This window comes from Tupaia chinensis, unplaced genomic scaffold, assembly GCF_000334495.1.
Source record: "Tupaia chinensis unplaced genomic scaffold, TupChi_1.0 Scaffold000708_1, whole genome shotgun sequence".
Lineage (NCBI taxonomy): Eukaryota > Metazoa > Chordata > Mammalia > Scandentia > Tupaiidae > Tupaia > Tupaia belangeri.
Window position 1 is genome coordinate 1,595,703 of NW_006160231.1, and position 21,368 is coordinate 1,617,070.

A 21,368-nucleotide genomic window follows, 5' to 3' on the forward strand; every position below is an offset into this window, starting at 1 on the left:
AAAGAGCTCCTATGAAGAGGTAAAATGGCATATAGCACCAAAGGGACGTAAGAAGAAGGTTTCAGGAAGTGTTCCTGTGCTATCTCTGGGTTATAGTTTTTAAATGGACCTACTGTAATAAATACGAGTGTCCCCTGAATATGATAATGTCATCTCTGTCCTCTGAGGAGGGCTTTCTAGAGCCCTAGAGTAGAATCCTAGAGCCACATGACTAGAAGGTAAGATTCTTAATTTTAGATCTGCCATTGATTTGCCTTTCTGTAGAAAAATATATTCTTTAAAAAAAACTATTGCCCTCTGCCTTACTTTTAAAAATTATTATATGTTGGGACCAGCAGTTAGCGTAATGGTTATGTCCAACCGTGGTTCGAGTCCCTGACCCGGTGGTTTAAACTCACGCCGGGCACGTGTGAGTGTGTGTGCGTGCCCAAGATCCCAAGAGTAGAATGGAGGAGAAAGGATTGCGGTGTGGCCATTCCCCCCGGGGGTGATTTCTCGCTTTCTGTCTCTATGTCTCTCTCTGTCTTTCTGGCAAGCGCACGCGCCCTATAGCAAAAACCTCTCCAAAAAAAAAATTTATTACATGTGTATAAACACACACACCAGCCTTTTACCTCTATGCTCTGTCTTGTACTGTCTCATTTTACCATCTGTCTGTTGAAAGAAAAAATAAACCAGCCAATTTAATATAGTACAGTCTTTATTTATTTATTTATTCTTTTTGCTATAGGGCACATGCGCTCACCAGACAGACAGAGAGAAACAGAGAGAGAGAGAAAGCGAGAAATCACCCCCCCAGGGGGGATGGCCATGCTGCAATCGCTTCTTCTCCATTCTCCTCCTGGGATCTTGAGCACGCACGCACACGCACCCGGCGTGAGTTTAAGCCACTGGGTCCGGGACTCGAACCATGGTTGACTATGTGGGAGTCCAGTGACATAGCCATTACGCTAACTGCTGGTCCCAACACAGTCGAGTTTTAATTGAGCACATCTTAATACAATTTAAATCTGGCAGTTGTCCCCAGACTTCCAGACATCTTCAGTTAGCCTTGTGGCTGGCTCGTATTTAAGTTCCTGAAAGGGAAAAGGACGTACAAAGTGAAAGAGAAGGCATGAGGCGGGCAACCACCGGGCTGCAGGGCGGACAGTAGGCTGCACAGGCAGCCCGAAAGGCAGGCTTTCCGTGATTGCCGGTGTCTAGTGTGATGGGCCGTGACCTGGCAACCAGCTCAGGAAAACAGCCTCACGTGTTCGGTTTCAGCTTTTCCAGAGGAAAGTGGGAGTACAGCGGCCTTTTTAGGCCCACATAGTTCAATTTCACATGTCCTTGTCTCAGCTTCTTTAGTCTGGAAAATGGGGTAATAATATGCTGCCTTTAACATAACAATAAATGTGATTATAACCAGATAATAAAATATACTATGTTGAGAACTGCTCTAATTTAAAGACTACATCTTGACTGCCAAACTGTAGGATGTATACCAGTGGTTTCCATAGAAAAATGATGTGATGAATCCTGGTGAAATGTCTTTCAAAATGCACCTGCAATACAAACTTAGCAGCAGCGATTTACACGGGGCGTGCCGTGGACATCAGAGGCGGCCGTGGAGCAGCCGGGAAGCACAGACCCCTCTTCCCACCTCTCCATGCAGGCGGCCTCACAGTGCGCTATGGTCCTCATCAGAGGAGGGCAGGAGGAGCCGGTGAGCAGTAGGGGTGGGTGATAGCAGATTATATAGAAGGGGTTTCACATCGGAGCTTGAAAGCCAGTTTTTAGCCTGCCTTAGGATAAATAGTTAGAAGGTGAGAAATACTAGAGAAAGCGTTCTGGGAGGTCAAATGGAAAGATAATCACATAACTAATATTTATTAACCTGGACGTGGAAGCTGAGAAACTTGACCTTTTTTTTTTCTTCTTTTTTTTTTTTTCTGAAGAGGTTTTTGCTATAGGGCGCGTGCGCTCGTCAGAAAGACAGAGAGAGACAGAGAGACAAAAAGCAAGAAATCACCCCCCAGGGGAATGGCCACACTGCAATCCCTTCTCCTCCATTCTCCTCTTGGGATCTTGGGCATGCACACACGTCTGACGTGAGTGTAAACCACCGGGTCCGGGACTCAAAACACAGTCGACTACATGGGAGTTCAGCGACATAGCCATTATGCTAACTGCTGGCCCCAAAACTTGATCTCTTTTCTAGCAACCTGATCCTTTATTATAGTCAGAATAGAAGATTTAAGAACTTCTGGATCCCCCTCTACACTGTGTTCCCGTTGTCTTTTCAGCTTTTAGAATTTAATAATATGGAGGAAAGGTAGGATGCAGTAGCTCCCAAGAATCTAGGAAACTACAAACCTTTCTCACTTAAATTCCTTAAAATAACGAGAATCACTAGAAAACAAACTCATAAAGGAAAGAAGGTAGAAAGTCACAAGACCCAGTCACTGTCACAGCAGCCAGGATGGCCAACGAGCCTCGGATAACAGCATACGACGTCCCTCGCTTTACACAGTCACGTGGGACCGTAACAGAGATCATGTAGGCTGAAACTGCAAAGCATACTAATAATCACGGGGAAATTACCAGTGTTTTGTGGCCTTTAATATTTTTGTTTGCTAAAGCATTTAGGGTGAGCAAAAGTGTTTTCTTGACTGGAAAAGTGTACTGGGATCCTTTCCAGATATGATAGAAATGTTCTAGATCTTTTTAGGGTGGTTTTTCTATGGATGCATAGAATTGTCAACACTTATTGCACTGAACACTTGACCTTGTGCATTCTGTGTATGTAGATTCTCCGTCAATCAAAGATTTTTTTTGTAAGTTTAAAATACAGGTCTAAAATTAAATGTGTAGTTCACATTAGATGACATCTTTAGTGCAGGTCAAAAGCTGATGTAAATTACAGGGTACTCCCCCCCTTCCCAAATTCAAGGAAGCAGGGTGATGGAGAAGCACCAGCAAGCTCACATACCTCGGGTGAGGAGCAGGAGAGGTCAGTCTGACCTGAGCCTAGAATGAGTCCTACGGGAAGGGGCGGAAATGAGGACCGAGAAGTTGAGGGTCACATCAGGAGTGGCTTCATGTGCCAAGGTGAGGGGTTTATCCTGAGGGCTGCGAGGAGTTTCTCTGACTTATTTCAGGGTTGAAGTGTGTCCTCTCATACTCGTAGAAGGACGCCAGTTATTGAACTTAGGTACCGCCCGGTCAGTATACTTCACATGAAGTCAGTTTTACCTACAAAGACCCCATTCCCGAATTAGATCCCATCCTGAAGTTCTGGATAAGTGTGATTTTGAGACACTATTCAGCCTACCGTAACATACCCTGGTGTCTCCCCCAAATTACGTGCATCAGAAGGCATGAATGTAACTTACTTTGAAATAGGGTTTTTGTAAATGTGATTAACTAATTTAATATGAGGTCATATTGGAAAGGGTGGACCCTAAATCCCAAACCGGCATCTTTATAAGAAGAGGAGTGTGCCCGACCACGGTAGCCACTGTTAAGGCACCGTGTGCCACAGGCTAGGATGAGATGGGAGGCTTGGTTTGATTCCTGGTCCAACATAAAGACAGCCCAGCGGCAGGCAGTTGTAATTCCAGCAGCTCCGGAGACAGACCTGAAGGTTGTGAGCTCGAGGCTTCCCTGGGCAACACAGCGAGGCCCTTTCTTGAAAAAGTGGGGCATAGTGGCACATGCCTATGGTCCCAGCTACTCGGGAGGCTGATGCGGGAGGATCGTGATGCAGTTGAGAGCCCGTCTCCTAAAAAGTGAAGAGGGAAGGACACAAGAGCGTGAGGCAGGGCTAAGTGATGACAGATAGACTTGGAGTAAGCAGCCGGCCAAGGGTGTCAAAATTCCAGCAGCCACCAGCAGCTGGAAGAGGCAAGAAAGGATACTTCCCTTGAGCCTCCTGAGGCAGCATGGGCTTGCTGGTACCTCGAGTTTAGACTTCTAGCCAGCAGAACTTAGAAAAGAACGTGTTGTTTCAAGCCACCCAGTTCGTGATCCGTTAGCATTCCTAGGAAAGCAAGGCGTTTAATCCACGTTCTTCTTACTGTGGTAAGCCAACAGTAGTGGTTTTAAGATGTGTCTAAAAATTCCTTTATTCCTCCCTTTAAGAAGTAGAGCCTAATTCCTCTCCTCTTGAGTATGGGCTGGTCCTAATGACTTGCTTCTAACGGACAGATTGAAGAGGAAGTGAGGGTGTGCAGCTTTGGAGACCAATCGGGGTTGTAACTACAGTCCACAGGCTGACTATTTTATAAATAGTTTTATTGGAACATACACGCCTATTTTTTTCCTATATTATAAATGGCTGTTTTTGTACTATAATAACTGAGGTGAGTAGTTGCGAGAGAGATGGTATGGCAAGCAAGGCTGAAATTTATTACAGGCACTTTAAGAAAAAGTCTGCCAGTCCTTGAACTAGGCCATAAAAGCACTGTAGGTTTGTGCTTGCTGTTGAAAATGTGCTCTGGGGGAAGCCAGCTGCCTCGTCAGGAGGACACTCAGATGACCATGCACAAAGGCCCATGTGACGAGGAACCTCCTGCAAATAGCCAGAGAGGAACGAGGTCTCTTGCAAACCGTGAAATGAGTGAACAGTTTTGGAAGTAGCTCTCTAATCCCCAGTCGAGCCTTCCGATGACTGCATCCCTAGGCAACAGCTTATCTGCAACTTCACGAGTCCTAAGTGAGAGCCAGATTGCTCTCGGCCATGCCACCCTCAGAAACTGTATGAGATCAGGGAGATGGCAGAGGGTGAGATAGGGAATCAAGGATGGAAAAAAGGCAAAATATACAGAAAACAAGAAATGGAAAATGATTTGTTGACAATAACACATATGTTGATGTGCTTGATTGAGCCAATATACAGTGTATTCTCAATGGAAAAATCTCATTTTGTATGCTATAATGATGTACAGTGAATGAATGTAAAGAAAGAAAGAAAAAAATGTAAAAAAAAAAAAAAAGAAAAAAGAAACTATATGAGATCATAAGAGGGGACTTCACAACGTTCTCAGAAAAATGGAATTGAAGTATGAGTGTAACTGGGCATGGAAGTGCGTGCCTGCTACTTGGCAGGCTGAGGTAAGAGGATTGTAAGTTTGGAAGTTCAAGGCCAGCCTGCGTAACATAGTGAGACCCTGTTTCTTTTTTTTCCAGAGGTTTTTGCTACCAGGGCGCGTGTGCTTGCCAGACAGAGTGAGACAGAGAGACAGCGAGAAATCATCCCCCAGGGGGGATGGCCACAACGCAATGCCTTCTCCATTCTCCTCTCGGGATCTTGGGCACGCACGCACATGCACCCGGCGTGAGTTTTAAGCCACCGGGTCTGGGACACGAACTGCGGTCGACTACATGGGAGTCCAGAGACATAGCCATTACACTAACTCCTGGTCCCAGAGACCATGTTTATTAAAAAAAAAAAAAAAAAAAAAAGATAAGTTTATTTTGGTGCCAAAAAATTCAAAATCTATGTGTATTTTTTTCATAATATGCCTTTCTCATGAACTTTTTGGAGACTCCTTTATGGATGTTGTGGTTTTAAGCTATTAAGTTTCGGGACAGTCGGTTATGCTGCAATATGTAACCACTGTGTGCAGTTTTCAGTGCAGCCTGTAACCTGCTCTGTGTCTCACACATAAGCTTTTGCTATTTTAGAAGCACACTGAGAAATGAAAACTTTGTGTAAAGAAATTCCAAAATGACAAAGATAGGACTTTCAAGAAACAATCAGTGGGGTGGGACCAGCAGTTAGCGTAATGGCTATGTCGCTGGACTCCCATGTAGCCGACTGCGGTTCGTGTCCCGGACCCGGTGGCTTAAACTCACGCCGGGCGCGTGTGCGTGAGTGCCCAAGATCCCGAGAGGAGAATGAAGGAGAAGGGATTGCGGCATGGCCATCCCCCCTGGGGGAGGTGATTTCTCGCTTTGTATCTCTCTGTCTGTCTGTCTGTCTGGCGAGCACAAGCACCCTATAGCAAAAACCTCTCCAAAAAAAAGAAAAAAAAAAAAAAAAAAAATAAAAGACCAGCCGATGGCGTAATGGTTATGTCGCTGGACTGCCATGTAGTTGACGGCAGTTTTCAACCCCACAGGTTACCTGGTGACTTAAAACTCATGCCTGGCGTGTGTGTGTGCTCAAAATCCCAGGGAGAATGAAGGAAAAGGGGTTGTGGCATGGCCATCCACACCAGGGAGTGATTTCTCTCTCAGTCTCTCTGGCGAGCACATGTGCCCTGTATCAAAAATCCCCCTCTCTTAGGGAAAAAAAAAGAGAGAGAGAGAGAGAAAGGGAAAAAGAAACAGTGAATGGCTTGCATAATTTCCCTTCCTATCTAAGGTAGCATGAAGCACATGGTTACTGATTTGAGGTTTATGAATTGTACTTATTTGAGTCTCAGGCAAGGTGTTTGCTCCCCGTTACTGATATTTAGACTAAAAAAAAAAAAGGAGGGGTATTTGTGAGGCCAGCAAGTGGCATGGTGGTTAAGGTGCTGGGCACTCTCACATGACCAACTATGGTTCAAGTCCCAGACCTGGTGGCTTGCTTTCTAACTTTTCCTCTCTCTCTCTCTCTCTCTCTGGTCAAATTAAAATAAATAAATGAATACATTAAATTAACTCATTTTTTGAAAAGAGTATTTGAATATGCCGTTTTAATCTTCATTAAGTATCCTTCAAGGGGTTTAGATGTTTTTATAACTGTAGAGCTAGATGTCTCCAGTTGGGATAGTGTGGAGTTCCGTGGGTATATTAATTTTCTGTTGCTGAATAGCAGTATTATAAACGTAGTGGTTTAAAGCAACACACATTTACGGCCTTAGTTCTGCGCAGGGCCTCCCTGTGTCCTCTACTCAGTTACCTCGTAGCTTCAGTCCAGGCATTGGCCCAGCTGGGGACCTCGTGTGGTTGTTGACAGCATTCAGTTTCTTGGAGCTGTGGAACTGGGAGTATCAGACGTTCTGTTTGTTCATTTCACCGTGCTGTCTTGAGTGTGCCCTCAGCTCTCAGAGGACCATGCTTCCATGCCATCTGGGTCTGCAGCATGTTTCCTCCCGGCTAGCAGGGGACAGAGACTCCAGACAGGTGCGGCCTTTCACATAGCACAGTCACATAACTGTCCCTGCAGCCATGTCCATCCCAGCACTTTCATTGTGTCCTGTTGATTAGAAGCAAGTCCTCCTCACCCGGGAGAGGAGGAGGCCACACAAAGGTGTGAGTACCACAGAGGCCAACCTAAGAATATGTTTGCCATAATGGATTGGAGAGCATGCAAATCCTACCTACAGAGTGAAATTAATGCCTTACCAAAGATGGTTTCCACACAGAAAATGTACTTTAAAAAGATAGTATAGTTTATTGTTTAAATTTTTGCTCCTGTGTTCTTCAAAAATCCTCCCAGTAGGGTTTATTTATTTTTTAGAGCTTTTTAATTTTTTTTTTTTGAGAGATTTTTCACTGTAGGGCGCGTGCGCTCGCCAGACAGACAGAGAGACATAGAGACAGAAAGCGAGAAATCACCCCCCAGGGAGGATGGTCACGCCACAATCCCCTCTCCTCCATTCTCCTCTCGGGATCTTGGGCACGCACGCACACGCGCCCGGCGTGTTTTAAGCCACCGGGTCCGGGACACGAACTGCGGTCGACTACGTGGGAGTCCAGCAACATAGCCATTACGCTAACTGCTGGTTCCCGAGCTTTTTAATTATTTTTTTAAAGAGATCATTTTGGTATATGGCATGTGTACTTCCTGGAGCAATAAAGAGAGACAGAGACAGAAAGCGAGAAATCACCCCCCAGCGGGGATGGTCACACCTCAATTCCTTTTCTTCTAATCTCTTCTTGGGGATTTTGGGCATGCACACACATGTGCCTGGCGTGAGTGTTAAGCCACCAGGTTCGTGACTAGAACCATTGTCAACAACATAGCCATTATGCCATCTGCTGGTCCTGTGAGATTGGTTCGTTTCTTTTGGTTGGTTGGTTGTTTTGGTTTTGTTTGTTTAGTTTGTTTTTGTTTTCTCTATAGGGTGTGTGTGCTTGCCAGAGAGACAAAGAGAGACAGAGAGACACAGAGCAAGAAATCATCCCCCGGGGGGATGGCCATACTGCAGTCCCTTCTCCTCCATCCTCTTCTTGGGATCTTGGGCACACACACATGTACCCAGCATGACTTTCAAGCCACCACGTCTGGCACTCAAACTGTGATCGACCATGTGGCGCCCAGTGCTGTAACCACCATGCCACCTGCCGGCTCCAGCAGTGGGTGTTTTTGTTTTGAGAGGTTTTTGCTTCAGGGCATGTGTGCTTGCCAGAGAGAGACAGGGACAGTGAGAGGGAAGGTGAGAATACCCCCCCAGGGGCAATGGCCATGCCACAGTCCCTTCTTCATTCTCCGAGAATCTCGGGCACGCTTGCACACTTACCCAATGTAAGTTAGAAGCCACCTGGTCTAGGACTTGAACTGCAGTCAGCCATATGGGAGTCCAGTGATGTAACTGCTACACCATCTGCCATTCCCAACAACAGCAGGGTATTTTTAAACGAACAGAAATGGGGTAATAAAAAGTCAGAGGTAAAACATATACCTAATCCTGGGCCAGCAAGTGGCGTGGTTGTTAAAGCACTGGACTCCCACGTGGTTGACTGTGGTTCAAGTTCCAGATCCGGTGGCTTGAAAATCACGCCAGGCACATGTATGTGCATGCCCAAAATCCCAAGAGGAAAAGGGATTGCAGTGTGTCCATCATCCCCTGGGGGTGATTTCTCATTTTTCCTCTCTGTCTCTGCCTCTTTTTAGCACGTGCACACACCCCATGGGGGATATATCTAATCCCAAAACACACTTTCAAACCAGAAAGTGCTGTAGCTGGTAAGAGCTGGCATGCAGCTACTGACCTACGCCCTCCTGCGTGTGAGGAGCCTGTCGTACTGTTGCCAGTAGTGTAGAGGGGCCGGTTTCCGCAAGTCAAAGGTGTGGTGTAAAAAGTAGGTAATAGATCGAAGTCTGCCTTGATGTGTGACATACGTTTATTTATTCATTTAGCATCACTAATGAACTCATGTTTCCCATATACAGGGCCCTCTGGTAAGTGTTACTTAGCTTCGTGTGTGTTTCTGGTGTCTGTCAGAATAGTGCCGCTGTCTGCCAGCCATGCCTGCCAGGGGAGGGGAGCTGCACTGTGCTAGGATTGGCCAGCCCTGGAGTATAGTGTTTTCTTCAGCAAGTTTGGTGGTAAAGAACAGGAGAGTGAGTAGATAGGTCAGAAGGAAAAAAAAATTTTTTTGAGAGGTTTTAGCTATAGGGCGCATGTGCTCACCAGACAGAGAGAGAGACAGAGAGCCAGAAAGCAAGAAATCACCTCCCAGGGAGGATGGCCACACCGCAATCCCTTCTCCTCCATTCTCCTCTCAGGATCTTGGGCACGCACGCACACGTGCCCAGCGTGAATTTAAGTCACTGGGTCTGGAACTTGAACCGTGGTCAACTACATGAGAGTCCAGCAACATAGCCATTACGCTAACTGCTGGTCCCTGGAAGGAAATTTTGAGGAAAGACTTGAACATACGTGCAGGCCATGGCAAAGCACAGCAAACAGGACTGAAGACTGACATGTCTGTTCCACAAGCAGCTCTGACAGTTGGCGCTCATTGGTGTTCTTTGTCTTGTCCTCTCCTTACAGTCCCTCCTCGCGTTTTCTTCATAAACACGTATCACACGGCCCTACTGCGTGCCCTACCGCAGTGACCGACTAAATGCGTTCCTGACCCTTTTCCATTTATGACCACCCAGCATGGAGACGTCATTCCGTAATCATTTCCTCTAGCCTTGCTTCCTCCATTCCTTGACAGCCTTTGACCTCTGCTCTCCTGACTGGGCCCCGCACAGAGTACTCCCGATCATGTTTCTTCTTCCATGGCTGCTTTGCATCCCCAGTTAGGCCCACTGCAGACGGGTGGCCTTCCCTTCCTAGCTATTGCATGTCCCATGGCGGCTGTCCAGACCACTCCTGTCCCCTAATGAACCAGGTCTTCTACCCTTCCCTGTCATGAGGTGACTGTGCCTTCTATACCATAATGATGTTGAAAATACGGTTTTTCAACGTCTTTCTACTGATCTCATAATCTCTTATTGATACCCACGTTTCTCTCTTGTCTTCACATACATGCACATGTACGCGTGCATTTTTATATGTACACCTTCTTCTGGTCTAACGTTTTTGTCCCAAACCTTCTCACCTCCTCAAAGCTTATCCTCGTCACTTCTTCCCTCATTCTAGTGAAGACACGTTTCCTACTATGATATAATATATACAGGGTAATTTTCAGGCCCTCTTCCTTAAAATTAGCAGGGGAAAAAATTTAACAAGTTTAGTTTTTGTTTTACCTCACATGCTTGTTAGTGTTGAGAATACTTAAAATCTACTCTCAGTAATGTTCAGGTGTACAATACATTGTTACCTGTAGCCACCACATTGTGAATAGTTCTCCTGAATTTACTCTTTCTAACTGATTTTTTTGGGGAGGTGGAGAGGTTTTTGCTATAGGGCACGTGCGCTCACCAGAAAGACAGAGACAGAGATAGAAAGCGAGCAGGGGGGGATGGCCATGCCGTAATCCCCTCTCCATTCTCCTTGGGATCTTGGGCACACATGCACATATGCCTGGCGTGAGTTTAAGCCACCATGTCTGGGACTTGAACTGTGGTCGGCTACCTGGGAGTTCAGCAACATAGCCATTATTATGCTAACTGCTGGTCCCCCTAACTGAAATTTTATATACTTTGACCAACATTTCCCTAACCTCTCCTACAATTTTGCTTTGTGTTTCTTTTTAATTTGCTAGAGGGTACCTGTGTTTGAGAGAGACAGAGAAACAGAGAAACTGAGAAAAAGCATCCCCAGGGAGAATGACCACACCACAGTACCTTCTCCGTCATTCTCCTCTCAGGATTTTGGACATGGATGCACATGCACCAGGCGTGATTTTCAAGCTGCACTCCAGGGCTTGAACCGAGCAGTTGGTCATGTGGGACCTAGCCCCTTAGCTGCCACGCTACCCGCTGGCCCAATTTGCATTTCTTTGATACTGCAGTTGAACATTTTTCTTATTAGTCATCACATCATTTTTGTGTGAGAGTTGCCTATTCATATGGACCTTTACTCTTCTCTCCCCAACTTATTAGTATGTTTATTAAACTTGATCATTTTTGAATTCACTGTTGTCCAAATTAATAAAAGTATTTTGTACTCATTTTCTTTTTTTTTCTTCATTTTTTTGGGGGGTGGGGAGAGATTTTTGCTACAGGGCACGTGCGCTCGCCAGACAGACAGAGACAGAGAGACAGAAAGCAAGAAATCACCCCCCAGGGGGAATGGTCACGCCGCAGTCCCTTCTCCTCCATTCTCCTCTTGGGATCTTGGGAACGCACGCACATGTGCCCGGTGTGAGTTTTAAGCCACCGGGTCTGGGACGCGAACCGTGGTCGACTACGTGGGAGTCCAGCGACATAGCCATTACGCTAACTGCTGGTTCCCTGTACTCATTTTCTAATAGTTTGGAATCTGATTTTTCTCAACAAAAAGGAGGACATATTTGTTTTTATATGTAAGGTAGCGTAGAGATAGCCTAGAGATTATTTGTGTGTGTGTGTGTGTGTGTGTATGTATATAACCTGTAGTTTGTGTGGGTGTGTGCATGTATAAAGCTGAAGCTTGGCAAAACCATTTTTTTTTTACTGTTTTGTATAGTTTATATACTCAATTTCTTCATATAACATTGTCTTATTGATCGTTCAGGATGCTAGAATAATTAATAGTTTAATTAAGAGTAATGTATTTCATTTTGGTCTGCTTGTCTGACTTACAGGTTATTTTTCATTAATAGTGTATTGCATTGTTTTCTTTCACATTTTCAGACATTTTTCAAGTTTGCAGTAGGTGGCAGCAGCAGAGAGCACTCTTGTATTCAGTTGAGAATGTCACCAGGCTTATACTGGGGACGGCATCGAGAAACTTGCCCTAAATATGAAGAGCTTGTGATGATGGCCTCTCCAGAAATATGAATTTGGCATGAAATTTATAACTATTTCATAGCCTAACTAAGCAGAAATCTTCAACACAGTCTCCCCTAGGGAAAACACATTTTTATGTTTTAAGGTAGCATGTTCCATGGGCCGGGGGTGGTGGTTGTAAGATAGGTCTAGGTGATTATGGTTTGGTTGTTTTGTTTTTAGGTTTTTGTCACAGGGCATGTGTGCTGGCAAGAGAGACAGCGAGCGGGAATAGCCACGGCACAGCCCTTTGCTCCATCCTTCTCCTGAGGCTTGGGGCACGCATGCACATGCACACAGCATGATTTTCAGGCCGCCAGGTCTGGGACTCGAGCCGTGGTCAGCCAGGAGTCAGCTCCTTAACCGTCACGGCACCTGCTGAGTTTTGAAGGGGTGGTAAAGGACACTTGCTACTCAGGCCAGTTGAAAGCTCGGATTCTGATGGTAAAGAGACCAGATTGTTCTGAACCAAGAGCAACCAGAGACTGTGAGAAAAATACGGCAGTGTGAGCAATGGCTTCCTTTCCACCCTTCTCTAGCTTGTCTAGAAGAGAATTCAACAGTGAAGATGGCCTGGAGTGGTTTTCCTACTCCAAATAGAAAATGATTTGGGGTAAAGAATTCTTTCACCTTCAGTTCCATCCCGGCCCACATTCTGTATGTGAAGTTGTAGGAAGTAATGGAAGTTTCCGGTTCCAGACTGAAAACTGCTTTGGGGCAGGTAGTATGTATTTGTCTCAGCTCAATGCCAGCGAGTTTTTACTGAATGAATAAAGGAGTGAGGGCCAGGTGGTGGTGCAGCAGTAGAGCAGTTGGACAGCATGGGGAAGGTTCCAGGTTCACATCCCAAGATCCCAAGACCTGCCTGATCACGTCAGGGGCACAGACGTGTGCCTGTGATCTGGGCCGGCTGAGTCTGGGGGTAGATTGCAGTGTGGGGACCCAGTTGGGGTGCCGGTCTCTCTCTAACTCCTCTCTTCCTCATGAAAGAGATAAATGAACTTATTTTTAAAAGGAAGGATGGGAGAGAGGGAGGAAGAGAGAAGATGATGTTAACTGCTTTGTAGTGACCGTCCCTCTCATTCTCTCCTTTCACGTTTCCCTGAAACTGCCTTTTCTTCACCCTCACATGCTCGTAGCAGGGCTGTGTGCACACAGTGACGCATCCATTAATCCTTCCTCCTCAGCAATGGTGTGGCTGGGATGGAGGCTTCTGGTGAACAATGGTATCACTGTTGGTTAGCCTCCACAGGTGAGAGTGCCAGGCTGAAACTTTTGGGGGTCGTTTTGAAAAGATCAAAATTTTCCAAGCCAAGGATAAGAAAATGATTTTGTGATAATTAAAAATATATTCCTGAGATCAGCAGATGGCATAATGGTTACATTGCTAGACTTTCACGTAGTCAACTACAGTTTGAATTCCAGACCTGGCGGCTTAAAACTCAAGCCAGGCTCATGTGTGTGGGTGCCCAAAATCCTGAGAGGAGAATGGGGGAGAAAGGATTGTGGTGCGGCCATCTCCCCCATGGGGATTATTTCTCACTTTCTGTCTCTCTGGCATGTGCATGTGCCCTATAGCAAAAATCTCTCTCGAAAAAGAGATTTTTTTAAATATATATAAAAATACATCGTCTCCCAAGCTCTGGTGTGTTTAATTAGGTTTCAGAAGAGCACTTAAGAATTGATTCAAGTATTCTTGAATCACATTTTCTGTATTTCCAGAGCACTTCTGTAATTGGGAAGCCATCTGCTTTTATATGTCGTACTTTGGAAAAATAATTCTATGACCTTTTAGGCTGATCTGTTGTTGGATCTCTGATTATAATTGCTTGGGTGTATGTTTCTTGTCTGTTCATCCTTGTCTTAGTAGGACCATATAGTCAAGCTAGCATTTTCTCTTCTGGGATTGCAGATACCTCTGAGACAAAATGTGTCATTTTCAGGTTCCTGGTTGTCTTTTCTTTGGACTGAGGACAGGACGCTGTGTCCCGGTAGTACTGAGTGTGCCGCGGAGAGCTGAGGCCGCACTAGTGGTCACTGTACCCCGATACACAGGAGGAAGTAATGCGAGGAACGCTCCTCTGCCTGGGATCAGTTCCTGGCTCTGAAAGACCAGGGACCTCTGAGCCTTAGCTCCTTATGTGTTGAAGAAGAGAACAGAGTAGACTTGCATTCTTAGGCTTCTGCCAGTTCCTAGATTCTCTGCGTCTTCTCAGAATATCTCAGACAATCATTGCTTGCTTATTTATCACTTAGGAAACAGCCATGCACCACCTAGAGCGGGATATGTTGTTTGGGATACAGACCGACTAACAGTAAGAGAGTCTCAAAAAACTAGTGACTCAGAAAACAAAGACTAAACAGCCTCACCTCCGGGCACGCTTGCACCCTCAGGCTGTGGGCACCCTCCAGGGCTTTGCCCAAACCCAGCACGGCGGCTACGGACTGAGCCAACTTTCCTCTGATTCTGCCTGTCCGAACCCAGGCGGGGTAGCATCGTTGCCCCACTTCTGCGTGCCGGGCTCTGGAAGGGGTTTTGGATGTCTCACCTCCGCCCTGGTGAAGAACCGGCCCCAGCTCCGCTCGCCACCCCTAGCAGCCCTCCGTGCAGCTCGCATCAGTCTCCATCCCACCGGCGCCCCGCAGCTGCAGCCGGGTCTGAGTCCCTCCACGCCTCGGCCAGTAGCCACCATGCATGTGGCCAAGCGAGATGGCCCCCAGGAGCAAGTTCGGTTCGACAAGATGACATCCTGAATCCAGAAGCTCTGTTATGTGCTCAGTGTGGACTTTGTTGCTTCTGTGTGATGGAAGACCTTTACAAATACATACATCCACACAATGGCAACACTCCCGTGGTGGCCGGGTCAACACTGGACATTGTTTTGACCAATGAAGTTCGCCTGAGTTCTTCCATCATCCATGATCGAGATTTTTCTTACAATTACTTTGGACAGCCCCATTTGTTAAAGATCAGTGGGAAAGTGGCTGTAGACCGCAACACATGTTGATGAGGGTATCTGAGGTTCACAAAGAAGACATTGATGCTGCAATTGAAATATACAACCTCTCTGAGAAGTGGTTCACTCATGCCTCTCACTCTCAATGCTGGCACCAATGGCTCACAACTTTCTAGCTGTTTACTTCTGAGCATGAAAGACGACAGCACCAAAGGCATTTATGACACTCTCAAGCAATGTGCATTGATTTCTAAATCTGCTGGGGAAGTTGGTGTTGCTGTGAGTTGTATTTGAGCTAGTGGCAGCTATGTTGCTGGGACTAATGGCAATGCCGATGGCCTTGTACCGATGCTGAGAGTATGTAACAGTACAGCTTGATAAAGGTGGGAACAGTGTCCTGGGGCATTCACTATTTACCTAGAGCCTTGGTATTTAGACTTTTTTTTTTTTTTTTTAGAAGAAAAGCAGCAATATTTTAGTCAAAAGTCACAGAATGCTATTTCACCAGTTCAATTTCATGTACTTAATCTATCTTCTGTTGTGGTTCGATCTTCCTGATTGAATTCTGAGATATAATATTCAACTCCAGACTTGTCCCTATGCTTAATTTGGCCATTTTCTTAGTTTTTGAACTTTTATTTCTGTGTGTCTGCATTTAATTTTCCTGACATAGCACTCCCTTGAGAACTTCTTGGACATCTGGTCTGGTGCTGATAAATTCCTTCAGGTTTTGTTTATCTGAGAATGTTCTTGTCTTTTCTTCCCACATGAAGGGCAGTCTTACTGGGTACAGTATTCTTGGTTGAAATTGCCTTTCCCTTAACACTTTGAATATATTTTCCCATTCTTTCCTTGCTCGCATTGTTTCCGATGAGAGGTCAGCTGTTAGCCTGATGGGATATCCTTTGTAGGTAACTTGCCGTTTCTCTCTTGCCAATTTTAGCATCTTGTCTTTGTCTGTGGTTTTGGTCAGTCTGGCTATAAAGTGTCTTGGAGAAGATCTTCTTGGGTTGATTCTATTTGGGGTCCTTTGTATTTCTTGGGACTGGATCTTTGAGTTCCTCTCTAGGTTTGGAAAATTTTCTTGCAGGATTTCATGGAATAGATTATCAATGCCTTTATAAATCTCTTTGCCTTCTGGGATGCCAATTATCCAGATGTTTGGATGTTTGATGGTATCTAGTATTTCTTGTATATTGTTCTCAAATTTGGGGGCAATTTTCTTAGTCTTCATGGTGGATTTTTCTAGGCCAGCAATTTTCTCTTCTACATCTGAGATTCTATTTTCTGTATGATCTAGTCTGCTTTTAATACTTTCATGGGAGATTTTGACTTCCTGTATTATAGCCTTCATCTCTAACAGTTCCACTTGATTCTTTTGTAAAGTGTGTAATTCCTCTTTCAGATCTTGCAAGAATTTCCTCACCTCCTGGAACTCATAAGCTCCTTTCTCCTTTCTCTTCTGCAGTTCATCGTCTCTTCTCTTCCATCTCAGTTAGCTTCGCCATTATGAATGTTCTAAATTCTTTATCAGACACTTCCATGATTTTCATTGAACTGTCTGTGGATGAAGAGGATTTATTCTTTTCCCTTGGAGAAGAGGTATTTTCTTGCTTTACCATATTCCTTGTGGCCCTGTGGTGATTTCTAGTCATCTGATTGATGGTGTGTTTCTTCCCACACTTGAAGTTCAATCTGAGCATCCAGGAGCATGCAGAAAAGGAAACAGAGAGAGAGAAACAACAGCAACAAAAACAACCAAGAAACAGAGAAAGAGAGAAGGAAAAAACACTTGACTTTGTGGGCTGGAGGCTGAATTATCAGTGGAAAATCTTCATTTCACTTATTCCCCTGAAATCAGTAGTTCTCAGGAGCCATTAAGGTATCTTCTGAAGTCGTCGGTATTTAGACATCTTTGAGCTTCTCAATTTAAGGAACACAGGAAAGGAAGAGCAGCGTGCCAGGGATCTTTCCTTTGGTCTTTGGATTCCAGATCTCTTCATGAAACGAGTGGAAACTAATCAGGACTGGTCTTTGATGTGTCCAAATGAGTGTCCTGACCTGGTCATCCAGTTTGGAGAGAAGAATTTGAGAGCTATATGAGAAGTATGAGAAGCAGGGTCATGTTTGCAAAGTTGGGGAAGCTCAGCAGCTTTGGTATGCTATTGTTGAGTCTCAGACTGAGATTGGTACCCCCTACTTGCTCCTCAAAGATTCAGTAATCAAAAAAAGGAAGAGCAACCAGCAGAACCTGGGAATGATCGAATGTAGCAACCTGTGCACAGAAATAGTAGAGTATACCAGCAGAGAACTTGCAGTTTGTAACCTGGCTTCCATGGCCCTGAATGTGTATGTCACATCAGAGCACACATATGACTTTAAGAAACTGGCCCAAGTCACTAAAGTCATTGTCCGAAACTTGAATAAAATTGTTGATGTAAGCTACTACCCTATTCCAGAGGCATGCTTATCAAATAAACATTATCGCCCCATTGGAATTGGTCTGGCCGATGCTTTTATCTTGATGAGATATCATTTTGAGAGTCCAGAGGCCCTGTTACTGAATAAGCAAATCTTTGAAACCACTTATTATGGAGCTCTGGAAGCCAGCTGTGACCTGGCCAAAGAGTATGGCCCGTATGACACCTACGAGGGCTCTTCAGTAAGCCAAGGAATGAAATGAAGGATCTTGAGATGAGGAGATCAGCCTGACTGTCCCGGTGGGCCCTAAATCCCATGACAGTTGTCTTGCCAGAGATCAAGAAGAAGTAGTAATATGAACATAGAGGTAAGATCCGATGATATAAACACAAGTCTTGGAATGGCAACACTCTCCTCTGGTGCTTCTGAACGAGTATGTAACTTGGAAGAAGCATGACTCTCTCAATACGTTGATTTTGGCCTTCTGGTCTCCAGAATATGAGACAATAAAGTTTTGTTATTTTAATTAAAAAAAAATAAAGACTATTATTTCTGTCTTCAGTAGCAGTCCTAAATTAGGCAGGTATTGAAGGATAGGCAGACAGTTTTATCTCCCTAGAATTCTAAAAACCCAAGGGAGCTTCTGCTTTGTTGCCCTGCCACTGCCTGGGTAGGATCATCATGTGTGTGGTGGAAGTCGACTCAGCATGAGAATGGGGAAAGGGCCCAGGACAAGCCCTGGGAGTGGGAAACATCACTGTCACTCACAGCCCATTGGCTGGAACTTGGTCATGTGATCACATCTACAGCCAGGGACCTAGAGAGTAGTTAGCAGCAGGGCCATATACCCATCTAAACATCAAGAGTGGGAGTGCTGCCAGGGTCAAGGATTCTCTAAAAGGAAAGATTAAATATTGAGGGACAAGCTCCATCACTCGGCCTTCTGTTAGGATTTTAAGTCACTGTAACAACTTTTATTTTCCTATTTATTGTGTTTCTTGTGAAATGAGCTGAAATCAGGATCTGTGATTTATCAGTTTATTCCTATGTGCATACCCAATAGTGCATGTCAGTATATCTTGAACCTAGATGGCATGCAATACAAACATGAATATTTAACTTACGTAATTATTTTTTAGGCTGTCTAAGAAAGCATTATACCCAGCTCCCTTCCCTTCCCTGCCCCTGTACTGTGCTCTATCTACTTATTATTTACGTAGTGAATGTTACACGTGAAGCTTTAATTTACAACCCAGTTGAAGAGACTTGTTGGAATCTATGAAGTAGTAAAATGTAAGTTGTATTGTAGATTGATTAATTTGGGGCTAGTAGCAATTACTATCTTTTGCTATTTGGAAGTAGTATGATTACATGTAATGGACAACCAAGACCTTTCCGATACCCCTTCATTACTTGGTTTTAAGTTTATTCCTTGGGTGTAACATATAATTATATTAATGAATAAACTTTGAAACAGATTTTTTTCCTGCAAGATTTTGGGGTTCTAGCTTTTCTCTTCCATTCATTAATGTTAATGGTCAAGAGTACGAATCCACCTTTTGTGACCCTATTTATAGATAGGTGCATGAGGCTCATTTAAAAACAGAAGGCAGTGTTTACTGACTCAGTGTTAACATCTGTCCTCTCACTTCTAGTTATTTATCCGCTGTTCTTGTACACTATAACTTACAAGGAATGAAAAGTACAATGCAGTTTATATTTTTATTTTACATTTGATATGGACTACCTTGTAGGAAGAATTATTCCTCCCTCTCGTTTCTGGTTTCTCCACATCCTTTCCCTTCCAGGTCTGGTTCCAGCTTATCTCCCTATTGTAGCAGACTGTAACCACCCCCATCCCAAATGATCATTCCATCAGAAAGAGAAGAAAGACTTAATTCAAGGCCTGGCAGTGCACACCAGTGATGGTAGATCAAACTGCAGCATAAGGATGGGGTATGTTTGTGTAGGGACAAGCCATTAGTCCCTTTACAAACATGCCAACTTTGTCAAAGACAAGCAAATCACAAGAACCGACTGTAGTCTGGGCAAGGCAGAGCAGACACCGGCCTTTATTCAGCCTCACCCCATGTTTCCAGAGCTTTTGCTGAGCCTCAGTGTTGAAGCATTTTTGTCCTTTACCTATTTTTCTCCAAAGGAGTTCTGTTTTCCCCTTAGAGACATAGCACTTTATCTGCTAAGGACCTGCTCTTACTTCTCTATGTCAACAGAGGGCAGCAGAAAGCACCGCACCGTGGCTTACCTTGCAGCTCTGAAATGGGCTGTCTTAGTCCTTTAGTGCCTAGGGAGACAAATGGAGGGGACTTGCTTCTGTTTTTAAGCTATGAACAAGACTGGGACTCCTGCAGGCATTGGGGTGGTACCAAGTGTTTTGCTGTGTAGTCCCATACATGGGAAACTATTCTTGCCCCCAAATTTCAGTTAAGAATGTGAACACAACTCATTTGCTTTACTTACTGGTCCTCACACTGAACATTATCGGTAGTGCTTGCATTTTACCTTAAAAATTCAAAAAGAGTCATGCAGTAATTTTGAAATACATAAAATCATGTTGGCCATGTATATGTATGTGTTTTGAACCATTTTCTTAATGACTTCCTTAAGGTAAAATTGACATATGGTAAATTGCTTTATATAAAGTGCCCGTGAGCCCATCACTACCATGCAGTGGTTAAATGCTGTGTACTGGGAACCAGGTCTCCATGTAGCTGACTGTGGTTCGAATCCTTGCCCAGGTGACTTGAGAAACATGCTACGTACATGTGCATGGATGTCCGAAATCCTGGTGGGATGGAGAAATGAAGGAAAAAGGGTAGCAGCGTGACCGTGTCCCGTTGGGCTTGCTTTCTCACTCTCCAGCCCACCTAGCAGTCGATAGTCAGACAGAGGCAGTTTGACTTTGACTTTAAAATGAAAGCAAAAGGGGAGCCAGTAGATGGCATAGTGGTTACATCACAGGACTTCCCAGCAGCCTACTGTGCTTCAAGTCCCAGGCCTGGAGGCTTGAAACTCATGCCCAGGATTCCAGGAGCAGGAAGGATTGTGGTATGGCCATCCCCATAGGGAGAATTTCTCACTTTCGCTCTCACTGTCTTTGTCTCTCTCTTTCCAGCGGGCACATGCGCCCTAAGGCAAACACCTCTTTTTTCTAAATTTTTTTAAATTTTTATTAAAGGCAGAAGGATAGATTATAGGAAAAATAGGTTTTATGATCTTTGAATAGAAATAGTTAACAATTTAAGAGATTCAAAGTTGTGATATGGCAGGTGTCCACATAACCTAGTGGTTAAAGGAGCTGGCTCTCACATGACTGACCAGTTTGAATCCTACACCCAGAAGCTTGAAAAACATGCCAGGTATGTATGTGTGCATGCCCTAGAACCCCACAGAGTAGAAGGAGGGAGGAGAAGGGGTTATGGCATGACCACAATAGGGTGGTGCTTTCTCACCCTCTCTCTTTCTAGTGAGCACATGTACCCTCCAGCACTGGAGGGAAAAAAGAAATCCAAAATAAGAACCAGGGAGGAAGCACATGCAGTTTAGAACTACAAAAGGCAAGTTGCGTCGTGTGTTGTGAGATTACTGAGTAACGTAGCTGGCATTGCTTACCACGTTCAGGTGCTGTGCTACACTAGTCATCTAGTGAGGCACAACCCAGTTAAGGAACCTTGCCCGGGGGGTTCAAGTTCGTATATTTTAAAGCCTTCATTAATTGTGATGAACCGTAAAATGATTTCTTTGAAAGTCACTGACTTAAAAATATCAAAGACAGAGCTCATGGCGAGGGGAAGGTGTTGAGTTTAAGAATGTTGAACATTTGAGGAAGACAAAGACAGTAACACAAGGCCAACGCTATGTGAGAGTTAGAAGACAGAATCTGAAAACTTATCTACCAAATTATTGAAATG

The 21,368-nt window shown here is 44.6% G+C and overlaps 1 protein-coding gene and 1 pseudogene across 1 annotated transcript in view; both read left to right on the top strand.

Moving 5' to 3' along the window:
- Positions 1 to 21,368, top strand: part of MAP3K13 (mitogen-activated protein kinase kinase kinase 13) — a gene marked incomplete in the record, with an annotated part of 209,405 nt that overhangs the window by 48,663 nt on the left and 139,374 nt on the right.
- Positions 13,763 to 17,960, top strand: LOC102477826 (ribonucleoside-diphosphate reductase large subunit pseudogene; annotated as a pseudogene).